This window comes from Chlorocebus sabaeus, chromosome 9, assembly GCF_047675955.1.
Source record: "Chlorocebus sabaeus isolate Y175 chromosome 9, mChlSab1.0.hap1, whole genome shotgun sequence".
NCBI classification, from domain to species: Eukaryota; Metazoa; Chordata; class Mammalia; order Primates; family Cercopithecidae; genus Chlorocebus; species Chlorocebus sabaeus.
This window is the reverse complement of record NC_132912.1, coordinates 27,916,933-27,923,105: the sequence shown is the minus strand read 5'-3', so window position 1 is coordinate 27,923,105 and position 6,173 is coordinate 27,916,933. Positions and strand designations below refer to the sequence as shown.

The 6,173-nt window shown below is 36.5% G+C and overlaps 1 pseudogene; it reads right to left on the bottom strand.

Moving 5' to 3' along the window:
* Positions 1 to 4,925: 4,925 nt before the first annotated feature.
* On the bottom strand, positions 4,926 to 5,868 carry LOC103238047 (proteasome subunit alpha type-6 pseudogene; annotated as a pseudogene).
* Positions 5,869 to 6,173: the final 305 nt, after the last annotated feature.

The window sequence follows — 6,173 nt, the reverse complement described above, 5'->3', positions numbered from 1 at the left end:
GTTAATTAATAAATTAATGGGTTAATGGATTAATGGGTTATCATGAAAACCAGACTTAGGGACTTATAAGAAGGGGAACATATAATTCCCTGTGCCACCTCAGGACTCTGCAGAGAGTCCCCACGAGAAGGAAGGCTTTCACCAGCTATATCTCCTCAACCTTGGACTTCCCAGCCTCCAGAACTGTAAAAAACAAATTTTATTTCTTATAAATGACCTAGTTTCAGGTATTCTGTTATAAGCAACAGAAAATGGCCTAAGACAATGAACAATACGAAAGTGGTAAAAAATGAGATCAGAAAGGTAGTGGGAGGCAGATTTTGGAAGGCCTCTTAGATGTCAAGGGCTCCGGATTTTGCTCTGAGTGAGATGGGAAACCACTGGAAGGTTTAGCAAAAAAGTGATGAGTTTGATTTGAGAGTAAAGACATCTCTTCTATAATGGCAGGGAGAAGATAAAGAATTTGTAAGCTAGAGAAAGGAGATTCCCATTCGATTTCTTCTGAGGTAGGGAGGTCAACTACCAAGAGAGACATGAAGAAAGGCATGGTTAAAGTTTGTGTAGAGTAAACAAGTGTTAAAAATAACATTGAGAACATTTCTGGAATAGTAGAATAAGGACCTCCAAAATCCACAGTGAGACACTGGCAAAAGTGGTTAAAATCAACTTTATTACAACTTTACGACTTGCAAGAATCTAAAGACTATTTATTCAGAAAAACCAACTGATTCTAGGTAAAGTAGCAAGGTTTGTGATTTGCAGTATTTCCATTGTCCTCTCCCACCTCTGAGGTAACAACTCCACCATTAATTATGTGGGAACCTGAAAACCAACAGCCCCACAATTGCACTGAAAACCAGCAGCCTAGAAGCCATAGGAGGGGGCAAAATGGGACGAGAGCCCTCCCAAAGGTCCATCCCAAGGTAATTGCCACTATTTGACCTGCCTGGCAGCTTCCCGAACAGTTTCAATAGTGGATCTTGTCTTTATTTAATCTATTCAGAACTGACTTAATATGGACGGCTGTATTCCCATGTCATAGTAGAACAATCAGTGGCAATTGTTCAGCACTACAGTTGTCTGAGGCAGCAATACTATTTGGGACTAATAAGAGGCTGATCTGAAAACATAAAAGGAAAAACGGGAAAATCAGATGTCCACATGGGGCTTTCAGGAGCTCTGACATTCTCAGAAATCTAGAATGCCATTTTCATATGCAGAGCTGTGCACATGCTCAGGAAAGACCTGAGAAGAGGTGACCTAATCTCTCACTTCCAGCTGAACTTAAAGCTCTGCACAAGTAGAAAGCCAAGTTTTAACTCCAAGTTGGAGTTAAAACTTGCATGACAGAGTATTGAAGGCATAACTCAACACACCAAAAAACAATGACAACAATAATAACAAAAACAAACAAACAACTCCCCCCCCCCCAAAAAAAATCTCCATAAAGGGTGGGAAGCTTATTGGTTCAAGACATTTAAGGAATCTCTGCCCAATCGTTAGCTGACCACTAAACTAACTAAGCAAAGACTTCAGTTGCTTAGGACAAGAAAGATACAAATTCTACATAATTAGTCCAGGAGAATCATTAAACAAGTAAGCAGCAATAACACAATGAACTTCAACAACACCAGAAATTGGGGAGGTGGCAGGTCATCTGATTTTCTGAGTTTCCACATCATATTATTTTAAATATCCAGCTGTCATGAACAAATTGAGATATGGAAAGAAACAGGAAAATATGTCCCACTCTACACACACACAAAGCAAACAATAGAAACTGTCCCTAAGAAAGCCTAGACATTAGATTTACTAGATGAAAACTTTAAGTCAATTATTATAAATAAGTTCAAAGAACTAAATAATGCTATATCTAAAGAAATAAAGTATGAAAACAACATTTTATAAAGTAGAGAATATCAATGAAGACATAGAAATTATAGGGAATAACCCAATAGAAATTCAAAAAGTATGAACATGTACAATAACTGAAATGAAAAATGTATTACAGGATCTCAACAGCAGGTTTGAACTATCAAAAGAAGGCATAGGCAAACTTTAAGGTTAGTTGAGATTTTCCAGTTTGAGGGCTAGATTTTTTAAAAAGAATGAAGAAAAAGGAACAGGGCTTCAGATACCTGTGGAATATTAACACATGCATAACAAAAGTCTGTTAATGAGAGGAGAAATAGAAAGGAGCAGAACAAAGTTCCAAATTTGATTAAAAAAAAATTAATGTGCACATCTAAAAAGCTCAACAAACTCCAAGTAGGATAAACTCAGAGATCCACAGCTAGACAAATTATAATCAAACTGTTAAATTAAAAAGAGAATCTGGAAAGCTAGAAGAGGCAAAGAACTCGTTACATAAAGAAGAAGCCTCAATAAGATTCGCAGCTCACTTAGAAATCATGGAGGCCAGAGAGCAGCAGGGTAACTTAGTCAACATGCTCAAAGAAAAAGAATGTTAACCAAGAATTCCATATATATTAAAATTATACTTCAGAAAAAAGGAATAAACCAAGATATTCCTAGATAAACAAAACTGGAGATAATTTTATATTAACAGAACTGCACTACAAGAAAAAGAAAAGGAAGTACTTCAGAATGAAATTAAACTATACTAAACAATAACTTGAATCTACATGAAAAAATAAAGGAGCACTGATAAAAGTAATTGCAGAAGGAAACATAAAAGATGCTATGTATATTTTTGTTTGTAACTCTTTTCTTCTCCTATCTAATTTAAAAGAAAGTTGTGGAGACTTCTGCTTCTTGAAACATGGAGATGTACTTTATCCTGTTCCTCTAAGTTCAACTAAAAACCTTAGATGTTATATACATAACAACCATTAAAAGACTCTAAAAGTCGGAAAGAAGACAGACTGGCATGGGACCTTGGGACTTGAGAAATGACACAGTAGTGAGAGCCCTGGATTTGTTTTTATTGTTTTTTTGGTCTCATATATCCCAGACTTGTAACTGAAGAAGTTAGCAACCCAGCAACACTAATGGGTGCAGACAAAGCAAACAAACAAAAAAACCCTTAACAAAAGCCTGCTCTCACTTGCCAAAAGAACAGAATAGGGGCAGCCTAGCAAGACAAAAAAATGTCAAGACAATAATTGCTTTACTCCAGCCAAAAATCCTAGAAAAAAACTGTAACTCCACTCCCATCTATGCTAACACAGTCCAAGAGGAGAACCTAGACTTGTAACCCTCCTGAGACTAAAGTGAAGTATCCCACACCCATGCTGGGAAGGTATCAAAGAAGGCCAACGAAGGATCCAGGACTCTCATTCCAACTCCCCAGTGATGAGTCTCTAGTGATGTCAGTGGGGATCATGAGGGAAGCCTACACTTTCACTCCCATGGCAGATACCCCTTCTCCTCCCTGCTCAGGGACCTAGTGGAAAGTCAGGACTTTCATCATTGCGAAGGAGTAAGGCTGTGCCACCTTCATCCCCTGTTGGAGTGATGTCAGAGAAAGCCAGGTAACACAGAAGTTTTAAAAAATAGATCCAGAGTCTTATAAAATAATATAAAATGCCCATGTTTTAATTTTAAAAAATCATTTATCATACCAAGAAAGAGTAGTCTCAAACTGAATGGAAAAGTATGATCAATGAGTAACAACACCAAGATGACAGAGATGTTAGAATTAACTGTCAGGAATATTAAAGCAACCATAATTTTTAAAAGCTTCGATAGCAAATACAAATATTCTGGAAACAAATGAAAAAAAAAAGTCTCAAAAAGGAAATAGAAGACCTTGGTAAACTGCCAGAGCATATAATGAAGAACCTAAACGAAATTTTAGAAGTGAAAAATGCAATAACCCAGGTAGAAAGCTAAGTTGATGGGCTCTATTGCAGAATGGAGAGACAGAGAATAGAATCAGTAAACTAGAGAATAGAACAATAAAAATGAATTAATCTAGACTACAGAGATAAAGTAGAGTTAAAAAAAAAAAAAAAAAAAAAAAAAGGCCTTTCAGGGACCTGTGTGATAACAAAAGAGTTAACATATATTTCATCAGAGTCCCAAAGGAGGAGAGAAAAAAAGTGGAGTTGAAAAACATACTCAAAGATAAAATGCCTGAAAACTTCCTAAATATGGCAAGAGAAGTAATTCAAAAGCTAAGCAAATGACAAACAGAATAAACCCAAAGAAATTCATGCCAATACACATTAAAATTAAAGTTCTGAAAATGAAAAGGCAAAGAAAAAAAATCCTGAAAGCAGCCAGAGACAAACAAAACCTTGCTTACAGGGAACAAACAAAGCAATAATGGTTTTCTCATCAAAACTGTCAGGCCAAAACTGACAAAATATTTTCCAAGCAATAATAAAAAAAAAAGTACTGTCAATCCAAATATTATACCCAGTAAAAATATCCAGGAATAAAGGGGAAATCAAGACATTCTGAAATGATGGAAAGCTAAGAGAAATCACCGTCAGACTTACTCTAAAAAAATGGCTGAAGGAAGTTCTCTGAACAGAAAAAAAAAAAAAAAAAAAAAAAAAAGGAGGAAACTCGGAACTTTAAAAGGAAAGAGAGGCCACAGTAAGCAAAAATATGAGTAAATAAATAGACTTTCCTCATCCTTTTGAATTTTCAGAATTATGTTTAGTGACTAAAACAAAAAAATGTCTTTGGAATGGGTAAAAAGTGATAGCATTTACTGAATTGTAATTACTATTAAAATTCAAAAAACTGAACACATTCTTTTAACCATAAGCCAGTCTTAGTTAAATCAGGACTGCCCAACAAAAATATTTTGTAAGTCATTCATGATCTGAATTCTGGCATAGGATATCTATTAAATTATGGTATGCATGAAACAGTCATGAGACATTTCTGTTTTGAAATAAATAAGTCAGTAGCTAATTATTATTATGATTATTTTTAATTTTCCAAAAGCGTTGTTTTTATTTATATAGAGTCCTAACCACTTCAGTGGCAGGAGGAGTGGGAGAGGTCCCTTTTTCAATCCAGGGACCTCCGTAATGTTGGTTTGTTGTTACCAAACACACAGGTAAGTGGCATCACGGATCTGGTAAACTAATGACAATGTTTAGTCTCTCTCTGCTAGGGCAACAAGGTGAGCATCAATCTCTGCTTCTGTAAGAATCCTGAATTTAGGATTTTCAACTGTCACTACTCTAACTTCTATTTCTGAAGGTTTGAAATCAATGGATAGAACAGTAGACAGGCATGTAATTGCAGTTTCCACTGTCTGTTCAAATGTCCAATCACATTTCTTCTTCACTTTTTTTCAAGGAAGCTGGTTGACTCAGTTTGTTTAACTCCTGCTGCAGCGGCTTTAAACCCACAGTAGTAACCTGCAGGATCACACTTACATACTTGAGGGCCTTGATCTTCATCTATACCAATTAAAATCATACAACAACCAAGAGGCCTCGTTTCAGCATTCCGTGTGCAGACCTGAGAAATATCGGCAATTCTTTTACACAGCATGTCCACAGGAATCTCATAGCCATACTTGTATTTCCAGTTAGCTGCCTCATAGCGTGCCCTCTGTACCTGGGATCTGCTGTCGGCTGTCATTCCAGTCATCACACAACCAATGTTTTCAAGTGTCTTGAATAAGTGAGTCACTGTGCTGGAATCCAATAATTTGTCAGGTACTTTCTTCCGTGTGACAATTACTGCACAGTCTTTCCCTCTGACAGCTACTGATGTAAGGCCACCCTGGTTAATAGCCTTAAAAGCATATTCTACTTAGTAGAGCCGACCCTCGGGTGAAAAAATAGTAATGTGGCGGTCAAAACCGGCGCTGGAACCACGGGACATGTTGGTAGAAGCACTACTTCAAACACAATCCCCAATTATTACTCAGTAGCTTTTTTGAGGTAAGCTATCAGGTCTGCCCTTTCTACTTCGTCTTAATGCCAGCAAAGATCATTTTAGTAAAGTTCAGCTGTTCACAGAGATCTTAAAACCTATTGGAGATTGGTTTTATATTTATATGTATCTAACTGGTTATATGAACACATTTAAATACCGGAGAAATTCCTTCAATGTCTTATAACAAAGCAAGATTCCCCTGTGTTTTGTGTTCATTTGCCTCTCTTAAAGGCAAGGGCTGAAAATAAGGTAGCAATATCAACTTCATATTTTTGGCCTTATGCCAATCTAATTAGAATTCC